Source organism: Gopherus flavomarginatus, chromosome 6 (assembly GCF_025201925.1).
Source record: "Gopherus flavomarginatus isolate rGopFla2 chromosome 6, rGopFla2.mat.asm, whole genome shotgun sequence".
Lineage (NCBI taxonomy): Eukaryota > Metazoa > Chordata > Testudines > Testudinidae > Gopherus > Gopherus flavomarginatus.
Window position 1 is genome coordinate 70,036,410 of NC_066622.1, and position 19,833 is coordinate 70,056,242.

A 19,833-nucleotide genomic window follows, 5' to 3' on the forward strand; every position below is an offset into this window, starting at 1 on the left:
CCATTTGTTCTTGTATCCGCTTAAATAAGCCTTGGTACTAGGCTTAAATAATTCCTCTCCCTTCCTGATATTTATCTCTCTGATATATTTATAAAAGAGCAATCATATCTTCCCTCAACCTTCTTTTGGTTAGGCTAAGCAAGCCAAGCTCTTTCAGTCTCCTTTCATAAGACAGGTTTTCCATTCCTCAGATCATCCTATTAGCCCTTCTCTGTACCTGTTCGAGTTTGAATTCATCCTTCTTAAATATGGGAGACCAGAACTGCACACAGTATTCTAGATGAGGTCTCACCAGTGCCTTGTATAATGGTACTAACACCTCCTTATCTTTAGTGGAAATACCTCACCTAATGCATCCTAAAACCACATTAGCTTTTTTCATGGCCATATCACATTGGCGGCTCATAGTCATCCTGTGATCAACCAATACTCCAAGGTCCTTCTCCTCCTCTGTTACTTTCAACTAGGGTGACCAGACAGCAAGTGTGAAAAATCGGGACGAGGGTGGGGGGGTAATAGGAGCCTATATAAGAAAAAGACCCAAAAATCGGGACTGTCCCCATAAAATCGGGACATCTAGTCACCCTACTTCCAACTGATGTGTGCCCAATTTATAACCAAAATTCTTGTTATTAATCCCTAAATGCATGATCTTACACTTTTCACTATTAAATTTCATCCTATTACTATTACTTCAGTTTACAAGGTCATCCAGATCTTCCTGTATGATATCCCGGTCCTTCTCTGTGTTAGCAATACCTGCCAGCTTTGCGTCATCCGCAAACTTTATTAGCACATTCCCACTTTTTGTGCCAAGGTCAGTAATAAAAAGATTAAATAACATTGGTTCCAAAACCGATCCCTGAGGAACTCCACTAGTAACCTCCCTCCAGCCTGACAGTTCACCTTTCAGTATGACCCGTTGTAATCTCCCCTTTAACCAGTTCCTTATACACCTTTTAATTTTCATACTGATCCCCGTCTTTTCCAATTTAACTAATAATTCCCCATGTGGAACCATATCAAATGCCTTACTGAAATTGAGGTAAATTAGATCCACTGCGTTTCCTTTGTCTAAAAAATCTGTTACCTCTCAAAGGAGGAGATCAGGTTGGTTTGGCATGATCTACCTTTTATAAAATCATGTTGTATTTTGTCCCAATTATCATTGACCTCAATGTCCTTAACTACTTTCTCCTTCAAACATTTTTCCAAGACCTTGCATACTACAGATGTCAAACTAACTGGCATATAGTTACTCGCATCACCTTTCTTCCCTTTCTTAAAGATAGGAACTATGTTAGCAATTCTCCAGTCATACAGTACAACCCCTGAGTTTACTGATTCATTAAAAATTCTTGCTAATGGGCTTGCAATTTCATGTGCCAGTTCCTTTAATATTCTTGGATGAAGATTATCTGGGCCCTTTGATTTTATCCCAAGTTTATTCAAGTTTGGCTTCTATCTCGGATGTGGCAATATCTACCTCCATATCCTCATTCCCATTTGTCATCCTACCATTATCCCTAAGCTCCTCATTAAAGACTGAGGCAAAGTATTTGTTTAGATATTGGGCCATGCTTAGATTATCCTTAACCTCCACTCCATCCTCAGTGTTAGCAGTCCCACTTCTTCTTTCTTTGTTTTCTTCTTATTTATACGGCTATAGAACCTTTTACTATTGGTTTTAATTCCCTTTGCAAGGTCCAACTCTACATGGCTTTTGGCCTTTCTCACTTTATCCCTACATGTTCTGACCTCAATAAGGTAGCTTTCCTTGCTAATCCCTACCATCTTCTACTACTTGTAGGCTTCCTGCTTTTTCTTAATCACCTCTCTGAGATGCTTGCTCATCCAGCCTGGTCTACAACATCTGACTATGAATTTTTTCCCCTTTCTTGGGATGCAGGCTTCCGATAGTTTCTGCAACTTTGACTTGAAGTAATTCCAGGCCTCCTCCGCCTTTAGATCCCCAAGTTCTTCAGTCCAATCCACTTCCCTAACTAATTTCCTTAATTCTTTAAAGTTAGCCCTTTTGAAATCAAAAACCCTAGTCCCAGATCTATTTTTGTTTATCCTTCCATCTAGTTTGAACTGAATTAGCTCATGATCACTCAAAACAAGGTTGTCCCCTACAACCATTTCTTCTATGAGGTCCTCACTACTCACCAAAACTAAATCTAAAATGGCATCCTTTCTTGTTGGTTCTTCAACTACTTGGTGAAGGATTCCATCAGCTATCACATCCAGAAACATCTGAGCCTTATTATTATTAATAGCACTTGTTCTCCAGTCTATATCTGGGAAGTTAAAGTCTCCCATGATCACACAATTCCCATTAGTGTTTACGTCATTAAAAACATTAAAGAGGTCTCTATCCATCTCCAAATCAGATCCCGGCGGTCTGTAGCACACCCCAAGCACTCTCTCAGGGAGGATCTAGTAGCTTTCTTTCTCAATGTGATTTTTGCCCAGATAGTCTCTATCTTATCCATTCCATCACTACTTATTTCTTTACAGTTTACCTCATCATTGATATACAATGCTACTCCACCACCTTTGCCTCTATTTATGTCTTTCCTAAATAGCACATATCCTTCATTACCTGTACTCCAGTCTTGACTACTATTCCACCATGTTTCTGTTATCCCTATAATATCCGGTTTCACTTCCTGCACCAGTAGCTCTAGCTCTTCCATTTTGTTATCTTGGCTCCTCACATTAGTGTAAAAACATCTTATTTTTTTCTGTTTGGCTTCACTGACATTCTTTACCCGATTAGGCACAGATGTTCTACCATCAGTATCACCTATTAGACTGGTATCTACACTACCCTTCCTCCGTATGTCCATTCTCCTACCCATGGCTGTATCCTTTCTTGCTTTGTTTTCTTCCCTCTCAATGTTAAATTCCGGCGTGGAGATTACCTGGACATCTCCCAACCATCTCCCCCAAATTCCTAGTTTAAAGCTCTCTTAATCAGTTGTGCCAGCCTCCATCCTAGAAGTCTATTTCCCTCCTTACTCAGGTGAAGTCCATCCCGAGAAAACAATCCTCTGTCCATGAATGCTTCCCAGTGGCCATACATCCCAAAGCCCTCCTTATAGCACCACTGCCTGAGCCATCTGTTGATCACCATAATCTTGTCACACCTTTGTTGCCCTTCTCTAGGAACAGGCAGAATCCCACTGAAGATCACCTGAGCCTTGATTTCCTTAAGTGTCTTCCGCAGTCTGGCATAGTCTCCCTTGATATGTTTCAGCGAGAATCTAGCTGTATCACTTGTTCCCACATGAAGGACAATAAGCAGATTCTTTCCTGCTCCCCTTAGGATCCTTTTCAGCCTCAGGTCCACATCCCACATCTTAGCACCAGCCAGACAGCACACCCTTCCGTTCTCCGGCATTGCCACAGGGCCTGCAGCAGCAGCCAAGGAAAGGTGAGTCCATCAAAACACTGGATGTGAGACCCCCCCCAACTCCATCAGGCAATTCACCCCTAGCTCCATGGGAGGGGATATTTTCTCACTATCACTATCCTTTCTGGGTCTCTACCAGCAAAGGTTGCTTTAATTCACTAAGTAATCTCTCCTGGGTGAAATTCACCCCTACTCCAGCTGGCTGGGTGTTCAGATGTGCCCACCATGGTTATGCTGAGTGCAGAGGAGGGTGGGGTGACTCCAGTGGTGGATAGAACACGAGAGAAACCCTTTTCCCAGGAATTCCAGGGGATGTTTTTGGCCTCTAAAGACCCAGGTGGTCTGGCCCCTGTAACACAAGAGTCCCGCCTTCCTCCCTCACTATTCACCTGTGGCTTAGGTCAATGGAGGCTCTGTCTGAAATGCCATGATATAACTGGGATGGCAATGTTGACAAGGGCCTTCTCTGAGCAGCTTTTACTGTGCCAAATGAAGGAACTTCCCTTGGGAGAGAATTCCACTGTCTGTAGAATTGGTCCTTTGACCCATCTCATACCAGAAATGCTTGATACAGGGTGTCATAAACAGATAAGTAAGAGTTAATAGAACAGAAGTACTTCATATCTCTTTTGCCTGTAAAGGGTTAACAAGATCTGTGAGCCTGGCTGTTACCTGACCAGAGGACCAATCAGGGGACAGGATACTTTCAAATCTTGAGGGAGGGAAGTTTGTGTGTGTGCTGTTAGTTTTTGGTTGTTGTTCACTCTGGGGGCTCAGAGGGACCAGACGTGCAATCCGGTTTCTCTCCAATCTCTCCAATACAGCCTCTTATAAGTTCAGAATAGTGAGTACTAGGTAGATAAAGCGAGTTAGGCTTATGTTTGTTTTCTTTATTTGCTAATGTGTATTTGGTTGGAAGGAGTTCAAATTTATATTTTGCTGAAAGGATTTTAATTTGTACTTGAATACTTAGGCTGGGAGGGTATTCCTAGTGTCTATAGCTGAAAGACCCTGTACATATTCCATCTTAAATTTACAAAGATAATTTTTACTGTTTTTTCTTTCTTTAACTAAAAGCTTTTCTTGTCTAAGAACCTGATTGTTTTTTTATTCTGGTGTGAGACCCCAGGGGACAGGGTCTGGATCCACCAGGGAATTCGTGGGGAGAAAGGAGGGAAGGGGGAGAGAAAGGTTAATTTTCTCTCTGTGTTAGGATTACTGTCTCTCTCAGGGAGAGTCTGGAAGGAGGAGAGAGAAGGAGGGGGGAAGGTGAATTTTCCTCTCTGTTTTAAGATTCAAGGAGTTTGAATCACAGTGATCTTCCAGGGTAACCCAGGGAGGAGAAGTCTGGGAGAGGCTACAGTGAGGGAAAGGGTTTACTTTCCTTGTGTTAAGATCCAGAGGGTCTGGGTCTTGGGGGTCCTCGGGCAAAGTTTTGGGGGGGACCACAGTATACAGGCACTGGAATTCCTGGTTGGTGGCAGCGCTACAAGTACTAAGCTGATAATTGAGCTTAGAGGAATTCATGCTGGTACCCCATCTTTTGGACGCTAAGGTCCAGAGTGAGGAATTATATCATGACACAGGGGCACTCCCAAAACATGAGCTAACACCAAGGGAGTCACATTTCCAACTGCAGGCAGCATTTGTGAGGCCCATTACCATTAGCCTATGTGGGGATCACTATATTCAGAAAAGTGACTTTTGGTGAATAATAGTCTCATGCTTATAGTTGCTTTTTTAACATTGGATACAATTGTATTCCATTGGATTGGATTGTCGTGTATCCAAATATCTATTCCAAGCAACTCTCAAATTATCAATCATCGGCAGAGATTTTGGCGCCAGAAAATCATAAAATCATACCTCTGGCCAAGTAAATTGAGGAAGTTTCCTCCAAAATAATGAAAAATTTGGATGTTCTAGAGCTCCCAAGGCATCCAATCCAAACACATTTGCAAGTAAATGCTTTAACTGGAGCTCTTTCCATGCTATGGAGCAGGGCAAGCCAAATTGTTGATGAAGATCTATACATGGTTTAAACTTCTCATTGTCAATTAGCATCTTTAGAGCAGCCATATCAGATCTCAGAGAGCAGTACATAAATTCCATATGGTTGGATCATTCCATTGGGACCCCTCTTGCGAGGCAAGTGGGCAGATTTTTGAGGTATTTTTCTGTTTGAAGGGAACTGAATGACACTATCTTCTTGCCGTTCTTAACAGGGAGCATTGCTGAAATATTTTATTAAATACCCAAGTCCATTTTTCCGGCCAATTGTTTGCTTGGTTAAAAGCAGCCTTCATTGAAACCATGCCATGGACATCATTTTGAAAGAGTCGTACTCTCATTGCTGGTTCTCCTGATAGCAGCTCCTTTTTTATCCCTGGATTTCTGCAGTGTAAGCTCCTTAGTAGCAAACTTCAGGAATTTCACAATCAGTGCTCTTGGGCAACCTCCTGGAGCTGGCTTGGGGGCAAGGGCCTGTGTGCCTGTTCTATATCAAAACAAAAATCTACTGCCAGATCCAACAACTTAGCTAGCAGTTTAGGGACAAAATCATAGTTTCTCTATTCCCTCAGGTACACCCACAATTCTGATATTACAGTGTCATGAGTGGATTTCTAAATCAATTAGCTTGGTCTTCATGTTCTTGATAACTTGTAATGTGTTCTTTTTAAAATCTTCCACTCCAGAAATTCTGGGTTCTGCTTCACCCATTGATGTGGACAGAGCTTGTTGTGCACTCTGAATCTCAATCGTGGTGGCCTGGAGGGTGGAAACTATAGATTTAAAGAGTATTTGTGGCCACTGGCTCTAGTACAGCCATCAGCTATGCTCCATCAGGCTCACACACCATTGTGTTTGTAGAAGGGCTGGAGAGGCAGATCTCTTCTATTTTTTTGGTGCTTTCAGATTTGGAGAGGAAGATGCAGAGCTAGAGGGCAGAGTTGGGAGTTCTCTAGTCAGACACAATATTTCTTGGGGCTGGGTGATGGGGATTAGGTGACGATGTTTGGAGATTCCCTGTGGGACGCTTTGGAGCTGAAGCAACCTTCATCCACCTTGTTCACAACACCCTCTGGTGTTCAGTTTTCTCTTCTCTGAATACCCATCAGTTTGCTGATATCATCCATCACTAAAATGTGGCTGATTGTGGGCAGTGATCTAAACATGGTCTCACAGAGCCATCTAGAGTTCCCTCTCTTACCATCTCCCTACCTCGTGTCGTCTCTGGACACAGAGCCCACAATGACACCAGCTTTTTTGCCTCTGCAGCTATATTGCTAACTCAGATCGACTGCGTATCTCCCAACTATTACCTGTATTTTGGAGTCTTTTCTCCTAGGTATGTTAGTTTGTAACCGTCCTCAGATGAAGAGGGAACTGGCCACTTAGAGGTAGAACTCAGAACAGAGTGCCCATTTTCCTCCTCTCAAGTGACTTTGCACTGTGCCTGGGTGGTATCCCTTGACCAGCTCAGCTGGCAAGGCATGTAAAAGCTGCTACACGAGGGACAATAAGGTAAATAGCACAAACCCCAGCGATGAGACGACACACCCAGAATAGCAACGAACGGAGGGGGGATTACTGGGAACAGGAAAATAGGATCCAGGGAGGACCATGGTTCAGATTAACTGAAAAGTAATTTAACATTTATAAATAGGTCCCACCCCCCCATGCTCACAAACGCCTCCAATCCCACCTGCCTCCCTGGTACTTTCCCAGGCAGATAGCATGGCTAGGGTGGCATGTCCCGAGACAGAGAGGTGCAGCTCCGTGGCAGTGTCCAGCTTAAACAAAAGTCCTCTAATTCTTCACAGCTGGGTGGGGCAGGGTCTTCTCCCGACTCAGCCAGCCTGCCTAGCCTGGAACCCTCCTGTGGCCTGGCTGGCTCTCCATAGTCGGATCTCTTGTCTCTGGTTGCTGGTCATGCAGAGCTGGAAGGTTCCTGATGCCTGCAGCTAAACTCCCAGCGTGGTACAAAACTACCTCCAGGGGAAGGGGGAATTCAGCAGGGACTCCCTGGGCTGCTTTGACTCTCTTCCAGCTTCCGAACTGAAAGTCAACCCTGTTTTCTTTGTCTGTAAAGACAGGCTGTCCCCTCCCCAGTTAACTGCCTTGGGCTATTCTCAGTGTTGTTGTAGCTGTGTCGGTCCCAGGATATGAGAGAGACAAGTTGTGTGAGGTCAGCTTTTATTGGTAGAAGGCGCAAGCTTTCAAGCTACACAGAGCTCTTCCTCAGGCCCAGAGAAGGAAGCAGAGTCTGGGTGTTGTGCAGCCCTGGCTTCTCATTGGTTCACTGGACTGCTTCAGCAGGTCGCTCCATGCAGAAATCTCGAGCAGGATCTGCACACAGCTGATTGCTTTCAGGTGCTGGTAGTGATTTTAAGTGAGTTTTAAGTGTGTCCGCTGGAGAACAGACAAAGTGGTTACTGGTTTGTTATTTTCTGTTTGCTTATTTTGGGTAAGGGAAGAAGGGGAAGAAAAGGAAGGGAAATAAGTAAGAAGGAAGATCAGAAGAAGCTAAAACTGCCAGGGTGTAAATTGCCCAGAAAGGCTAAACAGTGGGCACTGGGAAAGTCTCTATTAACTAAGAATCCCCTGAGCTGAGTGCATCTCAGTTTCAGGGAACTGCAGATGGGTGTGGCCCAACCTCTGTGTCTGTGCTGAAACTGACTGGAGTGTCTAACTTAGCGAGACAGGAGTGGAGGGGTGCCTGTTCCAGGGCTGCCCAGAGGATTTAGGGGGCCTGGGGTCTTCCTGCCACCGAATTGCCGCCGAAGACCCAAAGTGGAAGAAGTTCCGGGGGCCTGGGCCTCACAAGAGTTTTTCAGGGCCCCCAGAGCAAGTGAAGGATCCTGCTCCAGGGGTCCCGAAAACTCTTGTGGGGGCCTGGGCAAATTCCCCCTGCCCCCCGGGCAGCCCTGGCCTGTTCTGGCAGGAGGGGGTTATCTGTGGTATCCCAGCTCATCGAGTGACGGTCTCAAGGGAAGACAAATGAAAATTGATGTGCAATTTGCTCGGGAAAAGACTGCCCTGGAAAAAGAAAAGGCTGCCCACCAGCAAACCCTGAACTTAAAAGACAAAGCAATTAAGACCCAGAAGCATGTACTGATTGTAATGGAGTGGAAGAGGTTCACTGACACATGTATCCGGGAAGTTGGGGTCCTGGTGACCACTGCGGTCGGAACAAACCTCAAGGACTCTAGCTGGAAGCAAACCCAACCTGAGTGAAGGAGGGTGGGGATTTTGCTGGCCAGCGAAAGGTCTGTCGTAGCTGGTAGCTGTGAGCCTACAGCTGGATCAGGGTCTCTTTCCCTTTTGGGGGACACAGGAATGTGTGCCCCATAGGGGAGCCCCAAAACAAATTTTAGGTATACTGCCTCCGCCATGGTCAGTGTTCAAGTCTCTGGCAGTAAGTTCAGAAGGAGGGTGTGATGTTGCAGCCTATATGATTTTATAAAAATATGCTAATGAGTGAATATAATGTAACTGAAATATACTTCATGCAAAAGGTCTCTTGTAAGATATCATTACAAAGCTTATACAGGCAAGTCTCATCTCATGCGGGGGTTCCATTCCGCGGTTAGCACATAAAGTGAAAACTGCATATAGTGAAACATTCATTGAGTTGAATGGCGTGTGGAATCGCCCGCACTACAGATGCAGTTTTTATATTGTTATTTTTCTTTTCTTTCCTCCTGTTTTTGCCAACCGCGCAAACCTGAATTCGTACATGTTAAATGCCCCTAAGATGCGACTTGCCTGTAATCTACTGAGTGTGATCATTCTGTTTGTATAAAGGTACCACTCTTGTATCTGAAACTAGAAATATGAACTATAACTCTGAGGGCCTATTGAAATTATGCAAAATGTGGGCAACTAATGGTGGTTTGGAATCTTGATGACTCCCATTAACCAGGGCAATTGACTGGATGGCTCTGTTTGCAGGCAGGCCTTCCTGTTAGTCAGGCTCAGAGGAATGAAGGCTTAAAGTCTGACAGTGACATGTGATCATGTCACGTGAACTAGAATCCATCTTTAACCTGGTGTCTTTCCATTGAGAAGGAGGAGGTGGGAACCCAGAGAGGGACAAAAGGATTCCCGCCTTATGCAAAAGATTAGGGGTCGGCAACCTTTCAGAAGTGAAAAGAAGAGGAATACTTGTGGCGCCTTAGAGACTAACAAATTTATTTGAGCATAAGCTTTCGTGGGCTACAAAAGTTTATGCTCAAATAAATTTGTTAGTCTCTAAGGTGCCACAAGTACTCCTGTTTTTGCAGATACAGACTAACACGGCTGCTACTCTGAAACCTTTCGGAAATGGTGTGCCAAGTCTTCATTTATTCACTCTAATTTAAGGTTTCATGAGCCAGTAATACATTTTAACATTTTCAGAAGATCTCTTTCTATAAGTCTATAATATATAACTAAACTATTATTGTATGTAAAGTAAATAAGGTTTTTAAAATGTTTAAGAAGCTTCATTTAAAATTAAATTAAACTGCAGAGCCCCCCGGACCGGTAGCCAGGACCCAGGCAGTGTGAGTGCCACTGAAAATCAGCTCATGTGCTGCCTTCGGCACGCGTGCCATAGCTTGCCTACCCCTGCAAAAGATATATAAAGGGGTTGTGGCAAACTCAGGACACTTAGCTACCAAGAGAGGGGTAGTAATTAGTCCCAGAAGGCTTAACCATGGAGGAATAGGGTTCAGATGGAACAGGGGTTACCAAGGAGGTAATTAGTTTCAGCTGGCCCCAATGGCTGGAGACCTTTTTAAACCCTCCCTGGCAGGGAAGCAGGGGGGAGGAGAGAAGTAGAGTAGCTGCCAGCGAGTAGAGGCAGCTGAACTCTAAAACTTTTCTTGCAAGACAGGTTGCACTCTCCCCAGAAGGAAAGGACAACAGAACAAGGGCCTGACTGAGAAGGGATCAGCCAGACTCTGCGCAACTGTGAAGGGCTTTTGCTTTGCCCAAGCCTGTGTCTGCAAGGCTGAGAAGGACTGAGCTAGGAGAGGAGAGACAGGTACTTTGCCACAGGGTGGAACAGAACAAAGGGAGGAAAGGAGCCATCATGAAGAATCCCCTAGCTACTATCTGAGCTGGAACAAGATTTGTACCATGGGAAAGAATTGTGCCCAGGCCTGGAAGGGTTCCAGTTTGAGGAAAAACCTTACTGAAGCATCTCTGAGGGTGAGATTATCTGTATTCAGTTTGATTAGACATAGATTTGTGCATTTTATTTTATTTTGCTTGATGACTTACTCTGTTCTGCCTGTTACTACTTGGAACCACTTAAATCCTTTCTGTATTTAAGAAAATCACTTTTTACTTATTAATTGTCCCAGAGTATGTATTAATACCTGGGGAGCAAACAGCCATGCATCTCTCTCTATCAGTGTTATAGAGGGTGAACGATTTATGAATTTACCCTGCATAAGCTTTATACAGGATAAAACGGATTTATTTGGGTCTAGACTCCATTGGGAGTTGGGCATCTAAGTGTTAAAGACTAGCACACTTCTGTTAGCTGATTTCAGGTAAACCTTCAGTTCTGGGGCAAGTAATTCAGACCCTGGTCTTTGTTGGAGCAGACGGAAGTGTCTGGCTCAGCAAGACAGCGTGCTGGGGCCCCGAGCTAGCAAGGAAAACAGGAGCAGAGGTAGGCAGGTGGCAGCTCCAAGGAGGGTTCTGTGATCTAACCCGTCATAGTGTGAGGTCAGCTTTTATTAGTAGAAGATGCAAGCTTTTGAGCTACTCAGAGCTCTTCCTCAGGCCCAGAGAAGGAAGTGGAGTCTGGGGACTATGCAGCCCTGGCTTCTCATTGGTTCACTGGACTGCTTCAGCAGCTCACTCCATGCAGAAATCTCCCTACTGTCCAGTTCAGGGGTTCTCAAACTGGGGGTCATGACTGCTCACGGGGTCACAAGATGGTTACATGGGGGTCAAGAGCCCTGAGCCTCCCCATTAAATTAACCTCCCTCCTGTTTTTCATTTATAAGGAGTGGTGCGGGGATGCAGTCTGAGGCTTGCTGTGTAAAAGGGATCACCAATATAAAAAGATTGAAAACCACTGGTCTAGTTCCTTCTGTCCTCGCCCCCACCCAACTTTCAGCATGCTGGCAATAGGGTCAGAGGACTCTGGCAGCCATCTTAGACAGCCAACCTCAAGAGATCAAACATCATGAATCAGACACCCAACCTCCATGAGATTGACACTAAAACTCATGAGATTTTTTCTAACAGTTTATACTGTGGGGTGGGTTTTGTCTGTCTATTGATTGTTGAATTGCTCCCATCCCTCCCCAGTGTGAGTGTGTCCATCACAATCAGTGTTGGGGTGAGGTGATTTTGGCCCTCACTGCAGGAGCACTCACCCCACTTCTGCCTGGTCTCTGCCCAGCAATTAATTCTGCCCTCACTGGGGGGAGGGGCTGGGACAGATTTGGGTTCAGACCCATTGCCCATTGCATTTGGGAGGCAGTAGGTACATTCCCCGTGTCTTGGATGGTGACTGAGCTCCTCTACCTCTTTGCTTGGCTACTGCAGCACTCTCCCCTCTGTGCTCTCTCAGAGTGCTGGGGCTGGGGCTCAGTACTGCCAGGGCCCGAGGAGATGCCAGGCTGAGACAATTACTACTCATCATCCAACCAGCACCCAGTATCCAACCATCATCCAATCACTGCACATCATGCAACCATTGGCCCAGTTTCCAGAGATCTGGTGAAGGCATCAGCAACAAACCAACATAACAGAAGAAGAGAGCAGGGGTGCTGGAATCATTTTTATAGTGGTGGTGCTGAAAGCCATTGAAGCAAACTATAAATCCTGTATAGGATGGAAACCACTTCAAGCCAGCGGGTGCAGCAGCACCCCACACTCCTAGTTTCAGTACCTATGGGAGAGAGCGAGACCCTCTGCAATTCCCCAGCCCATCCTCTGCATCACACACATGCTGAAGCCCTACATGCTCCCCTTACCTCCAAATGCCCCATCAATGGGGGTAGCAGACTGGGGGCTTCGTCAGGCCTTTCCCTCCTCTCTCCTTCCCCAGGGTGCTTTGTGTGGAGGTAGGCAGGAGCCTATGTCATTCTTGCAGGACACAGCTTAGGTACCTAAGCTGCCTGACTCCAGGAGAAGGGTCACTGGCAGTGGATCGCAAGCTGAAACAGGTGCACTCCACTGTGGCTAATACCACCTGGAAAAGGGAGGTGAACAGGAATGAAAGGAGGGAGGCTCAGACTCCGTTTGCCTAATTTCCAACCCACCCAACCATTTTGGATTCAAAGGTTTAGCTTGATCTCAAACTTCATTGTATTGATGTTCTTCTTGGGTGACCACATTATACGTTCACTGTCATTACTCTGTACTTTCACTGCCTGATATGTGGATTTCCCACGGCATCCTGCACATTAACCTCAGTGCAGTCACAATGTGCAAGTAAAATAATTTCACTGGGACTCCACTCGTTACCATGCCCACATCCCAGGGAATTACCCTAGCCTAAGCTAGCAGTTACAAGGGCAGCCACCTTCTCCTCCAGTGTCCCTGCTGAATTCGCCCTTAGTTTGTGCTCTGCTTGCTCTGAGCACACCTACTGGATTGGGCTCCACAGGAAGATAAGTAGGGACACGCCTAACCTCATCTCATTTGAGGGACATGCAGGGGCATAGACATGAGTTAGGCACCTAGCTCGGGAAAGAGTGCATATGCCCAGAGCAGAGACTTGGGCACCTTCGGGACTTTTAGAGCAAAAATTGAAGCCCCAAATGAATTTAAGCACCAACAGCATTAAGTGGCAGCCAAGTGGGGATTTGTGGATCAGAGTGGTATCTAAAGCTCAGATTTGTGTATCTGTCCCATAACCCACACTGTAATTGAGGTTCCACTCCCTGCACAGCAGTGTCAGAGAGCTAGAAATACAGGGTCTGTTCAGGGCCGGCTCCAGGCACCAGCTTAGCGAGAAGATGCTTGGGGCGGCCACTCCGGAGAGGGGCGGCACATCCAGGTATTCGGCAGAGGGTCCCTCGCTGCTGCTCGGAACGAAGGACCTCCTGCTGAATTGCCGCAGATTGCGATTGCGGCTCTTTTTTTTTTTTTTTTGGCTGCTTGGGGCAGCAAAACCCCTGGAGCTGGTCCTGGGTCTGTTTACCACTTTCCTCAGCCCATTTACCAGCTTTTCAGGAGCCATATGATAAACTGAACTGGATTCACCTACACTTCATCAAATTCCCTTTGAGCCATTTCTAGTAATACATTAATCAGAATTCTCATACTGATTTGGGGAGTTATCAATTTCAGTTTAAATTTACCTAGAGAAGAATATCCCTACCCGAGGCAGATATCAGTCTTGCAAAAGGTGTGTTCATTGTGAAAAGCTTTGCATAAGAGAGAGACAATAGTAGAAATTGTAACTGAATTCACCCAGCATTTTATTCATGGATTCCAGAATTCTAAGGCAAGAACAGACCATTATGATCATGTAATCTGACCTCCTGCATAACACACAGGCCATAATGACTTCCCTGAATTAATTCCTGTTTGAACGCCTTAACATTAAGTATATTACATCAATACTATTACCTTTATCAACCAAACTTTTAAGCTTATCATATGAAGTTAGTTTGACAGGATCAATTCTACATAAACCCACATTGATACACATGAATTATATTACTCTCCTTTTATTCTTTAATAATTGAGTCTTGTATCAGCTGCTTGTTTCCTTTTTATTTATTTAAAGTGAATTTAGTAATTTTATATTAAACTACCATGAGTTCAGCTCCTGTTGCTACACTTTCAAGCTCAACAGAGCGCATATTATCACAGAATCACAGATTATCTCTGAGGTTTTTCTCAAATTTGGAGACTCTAGCAACACAGTGTCCCACAGATAGTGACTACGGACAGGCAATCACAAGTAGTTATCAGGGCCGCTCAGAGGATTCAAGGGGCCTGGGGAAAAGTAGGAGAGCTGCAGCACTTGTACTCACCCGGCAGTAGTCTGGGTCTTCGGCAGCACTGAAGGGCTCCCCGCTGCCGAAATGCTGCCGAAGACCTGGACTGCCGCCAGGCCAGGGCTCGCGGGGCCCCTGTGGGGCTCAGGGCAAATTGCCCGACTTGCCCTCTCTTGGTTGGCCCTGACAGTTATCTGCACCACTTTAAAGCACTAAGTTACAATTACCCATGCCTAGACAAATCCTACAAAAACACATGTAATGACTAGGACTGTACCCATACTCACATTCTCAAAGATATTTTCATGAATCTCTCAATAAATGATTATTGGTGGTGGGGGGTTCCTGATGGGGTTTCCCATGGGGTCTTCCATTGGGTTCATTCCATGGATTACTTTTACTCAGTCAGGAAAACTTTTTATATTGTACTTTTGATCACATCTAACACCTTATGCATATGCATGAGGGTTTCAACTCTCTTTTCCTTATCTGTACTTCTACACTCCATGAATATTGAGGTCCCTCATTTTTCATAGGTTCTTTGTTCCTCTTAGTCTCATTAACATTTATGCACAACATGGACCCTATGGTCAGGACAGGCCTCTCCATCAGGTGTCTCGTGTTCTTGGACTATACCTTGCAGTCTATTGCAATCTAGTTTTTTGTAACATTACCTATTGGTACATCCTTTGCATTAATCTTGCGACCTTGCTTGCATAGGGTTATCGCTAGGTAACCCACTCATGTCAGGTGTTTTTAAGGCCTGTGGCCTATTATTTAAATCTATTTAGCATACATTGATTATACATGAAATAGCATATGAATTGACCACTGACACCACATAACACAATGACAAATGGATGATAAAATTAACTAATTGACTACATGCTCCAATATCTTGCCTAGCATAATGTCAGGCTGACAGGTCTATAACTACCCAGGTCAGCCTGTTTACTCTTTATAATAATTGGCACAAAATTAGCTTTCTTGAAGTCTTCCGGAACTTTCTCGGTGCTCAGAGACTTATTGAAAATCAACATTAACGGTTCAGCAAGCTCCTCAGCTTCTTATTGTCCTTAACTCTGCTGGCCATTGATTTCTCCTTGTGTTCCTTGACTTTTCTAATGAATATTCTACAATACCTAACTTCTGATTTATATTCATTACTATCAAACGCCCCTTTCTACCAGATTGGCTTTTTAACTGGTATGGCCTTTTTCCTGGATTGTGGCTTTCTGGGCATCTAGGAAGGTGTTTTTAAATAATTCCCAATTATCATTCACATTTTTCTGAGGTAATACTTCCTCCCCTCTGATTTGTCTCGTCATTGTTATCAGCTTTGTGAAATTGGCCCTATTAAAACACCAAGTATATATATTACTGGTCTGGACTTTATTCCGCTTGCAGATTATAAATGTTACCGCTTGTGCCTGAGCTATCATTACTTTGTAGTTCTGTGGTCAGTTCTTCAGCTCTTAAGATAAAGAATACGCCCAGGTTGGTTGCAACACTGTGAGTTAGGAAATTGCCATCTATAATATTTAGAAATTCCAAGTAAGTTTTTAGTACTGGCAGCCTTAGGCTTCCAGCATACGTCACACAAATTTAAGTCCCCCAATGATCATGTAGCTTTTTATCCTCTGTGTTGTGAATAGATGCATAAATAGGCGGACATCCTGCCCCCAGTGTGATTTGGTGAGCTGTAGCAGACATCAACCAGAACCGCATCTTGCGCTTTCTCTGTTAGGACACTGATCTATCAGCATTCCAGATCATTTTCTTCTGACTTGGAAACAGGTAATGCCCTTTATATTTTTTTTTTTACATGGAGTGCCACCCCCCCGCCCTTTACCCACTTGATCCTTCCTAAATAGGTTATAGCCATTGATTTTAATTCATTCCACCAGCGTCCAGTAATACCAACTGGTTCACATTTATGCTCATAAATGAGCAATTCCAATTACTCTTGTTTGCTACCCAGACTCCTAGCACTTGCCTACAGCCAGGGCCCCAAGCAAAAAAAAAAACAAACAACAACAAAAAACACCTCTGGGAGTGCAACTGCCAAAGTAAAAAAAATAAATAAATAAAAATTATGCCGCCCCTGAAATTGTGCCGCCCCAAGCATGTGCTTGGTTTGCTGGTGCCTAAAGTCAGCCCTGCCTACAGACTGATCCCTCTTCTATGAAGCGGAGGCCATCCAAATTATACAGCCCTTTTTCCTCATGGAAGGTAGACAAATGTTCCACAAAACCAAACCCCTTCACCCTACCCCACTTATCTAGCCAGAGGTTCACATACAAAATCTTCTGCCTTCTTTCACTTGTGGGACAGGTAGGACCTCAGAGAACACTGGTGAAAATTCTTTTTGTTTGGCATGCTTCCCAGGGCTTAATGACAGGGCTTAATGCTCATCTGCCGCAGAAAAACACAATCTTTGCTTTTTTTTTTGCAAAAGACTGATGGCAAGGGGCTCCCCCACCCCCTGCTGAAAAAAAATTTTTTTTAAAAAGTGTCCTGCAGAAAAAAATCCAGGTGAAAACTTTGGGCCCAAACTTGCAAGGTTCAGAATATCTCACAGTGCCCTCTCACGAAGATCAAAAGATTGTTAAGGGAAGACAAGCCCATTACAATCATCTAGTCTGACCTTTTTTTAAGTGAGTGGTTGAACACAAGCATATCTTCTGAATGTGATAGAGAATCCATCCAGTTATTCAATGATTAATTACCTTTCTTGTTAAAAAATGGATTTTTCCTGATATCAGTCTCCTGTCATTGGATCTTGTACACTTAGGTCTGTTAAATTAGAGAGAATCCACATAGATCAGACATTTTTTTTCCATGTGAAGGTACCTGTAGTCTATGATCAAGTCACCTCTAGAATGCTCAACGTTTCTGAGGACTGGGCCTCTAGTTTCTTTGCAAAAAAGTAATTTTCTGCCAATTACTTTTTATAGAAATGCTTTATTGCTGCAGTCAATAACCCTGCGTATCACAGCACAAATAACCAATTACAGTTTATGAAACTAATAATAATAATTCTGCAAGTGGTAATACTGAGAAGGAGATGACCATACAGAAAAGGATACAAAACTATACATTTAAGTTACTAGAAAGTTACTAACTAAAAAATTCTGCAGAAGTGTGAAGTGTCTTGTATAAACTATACAACACATGCCAGTGTCAAGTTGATTAACAGTATATAATTACCTATGTACAAACGTTTTATCTAATTACAAGATCAGCTGCAATTTTTAACAATTATCTTCTATACAAAGACAAGTGCTTTCTAGTTTTCGGTTCTTCACTGGAATATACAGATGTTGCAATATTTCAAACTAAATGGTAATAATAATAATAATAAATCACAAAATAAAAATTCTCCTTTAAAAAATTTATTTTGCATATCTAGGCTAATGCTGTGAAAATCCAGCCAGCAATATCTTTGCTTTTGTATTTGACTCTCAGTGTATCAGAATACTAGAGATGGATCTGAACCAGATTCACAGTTCCAAACACACCTGGACTGGGGGCGGGGAGGAGGGAAGAGTTCACATCCATGGCTTCCCTTCATGGCTTGGTCCATTCTCTAAAATGGACCAAACCAGGAAACTAGGTCTCAACACTCCTTGACTTTAGGAGAATCTGGATCCACAGCCCACTTTGGACCAGACTGTGACCCAGCCCAATGCAGTTGTATAAGGGAGTAAACTCTACTCTACTCCCATGCACAGCCAGTTCAAAGCTTCCCACATCATCAGTGCACGCCCAGCACTGTCCACTGCAACAGCAGGATGGTGGGGAATGGGTGGAGCCAATGCCCAAGTCAAAGGAGCTGAACTAGTGAGGGGGCAGGGAAAGAAATGTAAGGGAGGAGTTGTTTCTCCTTCACAATCCTATCCCAGGGCTCCTCCGGGGGCATTACATGGCCTACTGCCTTTACAGGCTCAGTCAAACTCCTTGTGAATGCCCCGTCTCTACAACGTGTGGAAGCAAAGCCCTGAATCAGAACTCCAGGAATGTTTGGCTCCAGGCCTAGATCCAAAGTTGGCAGCTCAGGCCCATCTCTACGGAACAGAGGCACCATGTTTTGATGGTGGCAGTTTGCTTCCTTTAAATCTCTCCCCCCATAAAGGGTTAGTTTAGGAGAATCCTGAGACTTCATAAGGGTTTAATACATGAAAATATTTTAGATGATCAGCCATCTCTAATACACATATATAATTCTAACCTAATGGAGGTGTTTGATCCTGCCACTGTATTGGATATGATGCTGCAGGGAGATTTTCCTTGTTGTAGCCTGACATTTTCTGGACTGGACTTTGGACTGACAAGACAAGGGAAAGGGAGCCGGGTGGGGGGCTTTCCACTAGGTCAGAGCGTTTTTATTATGCAGACAGCAATCAACACAACAGTCTATGGATAATCTATGGATAATGCCATAGAAGTCAAATTAAGCACATGTCCTCTTTGACTCAAATTCTCCTCTCACTTGCACCTCTGCAGCTCCTTCACTTCAGTGAGGATGAACAAGAGAAAGAGAGAGAAAAGACAATTCTGCGATAGTTTTGCTGTTCATCTGAAAGTATGTCATATAAGAGGAACTTGGAATGTGTATTTTGATGGTGAATGGTCACTATCATGATCCAAATCTAGGGAGAATGACAGGACTCATTAGAGCCAGGGCAAAAGCCTTGGGATGGCTGCAACAGATCAATAGAACTTCCTTACTAAGGGTGATAAAGCACCATTCAAACTTGCGTGTACCACCAGATGGCACTGTGATAAAGAAGGAAAATCAAGTTTCAAAAGGCCCAGTGGGAAAGAATCAACATGAGAAACAACATCAGGATGGGTGAAAAACAATAAGATACAAAGTAAAGGGCCAATTCTGCAGCCCTTACTCTCATCAGCAGTCCTAATAATTTCAATGGGACTACACAGGACGATTATTTACACCTGTAAGGGTTGAAATATCAGGCCCTAATTCTGCTTATGAAAGAGGAACTGGGGAAAGGCCCTGGATGACAACGGGATGGCTAACAGTCTCATATGCGATTCTTTTGCAGCCTATTTCAATTAGAAAGTATCTATTTGTTAGAGTAATTGGTAGGGTGGAGGGGGCGGAGTCTTTAGCAGTGTATTGTACAGCAGCTGGCATATGCTAAACTAAGCTTCCAAAACGTCAAACTCACTCTGGTAACGTTTCTCAAAAGGTCCTGGTCAGATGAGAACGCAGACAGCACCACCCTGGAGATGACTTATGTTAATTTTTAATCATTGCAGCCTTGCGTGCATGAAAATTGAGTAAGAATTTGATGAAGACCTGGTATTTAACTCACCTGAGTTGACTTGCTTAACCTGTTCACTAAGCATAAAAAATACCACGTGATCTAAGTTCTAGTGAACAGACCATGGTCATTGCCAGGACATTGGGAAGAAGGGCATTCAGAA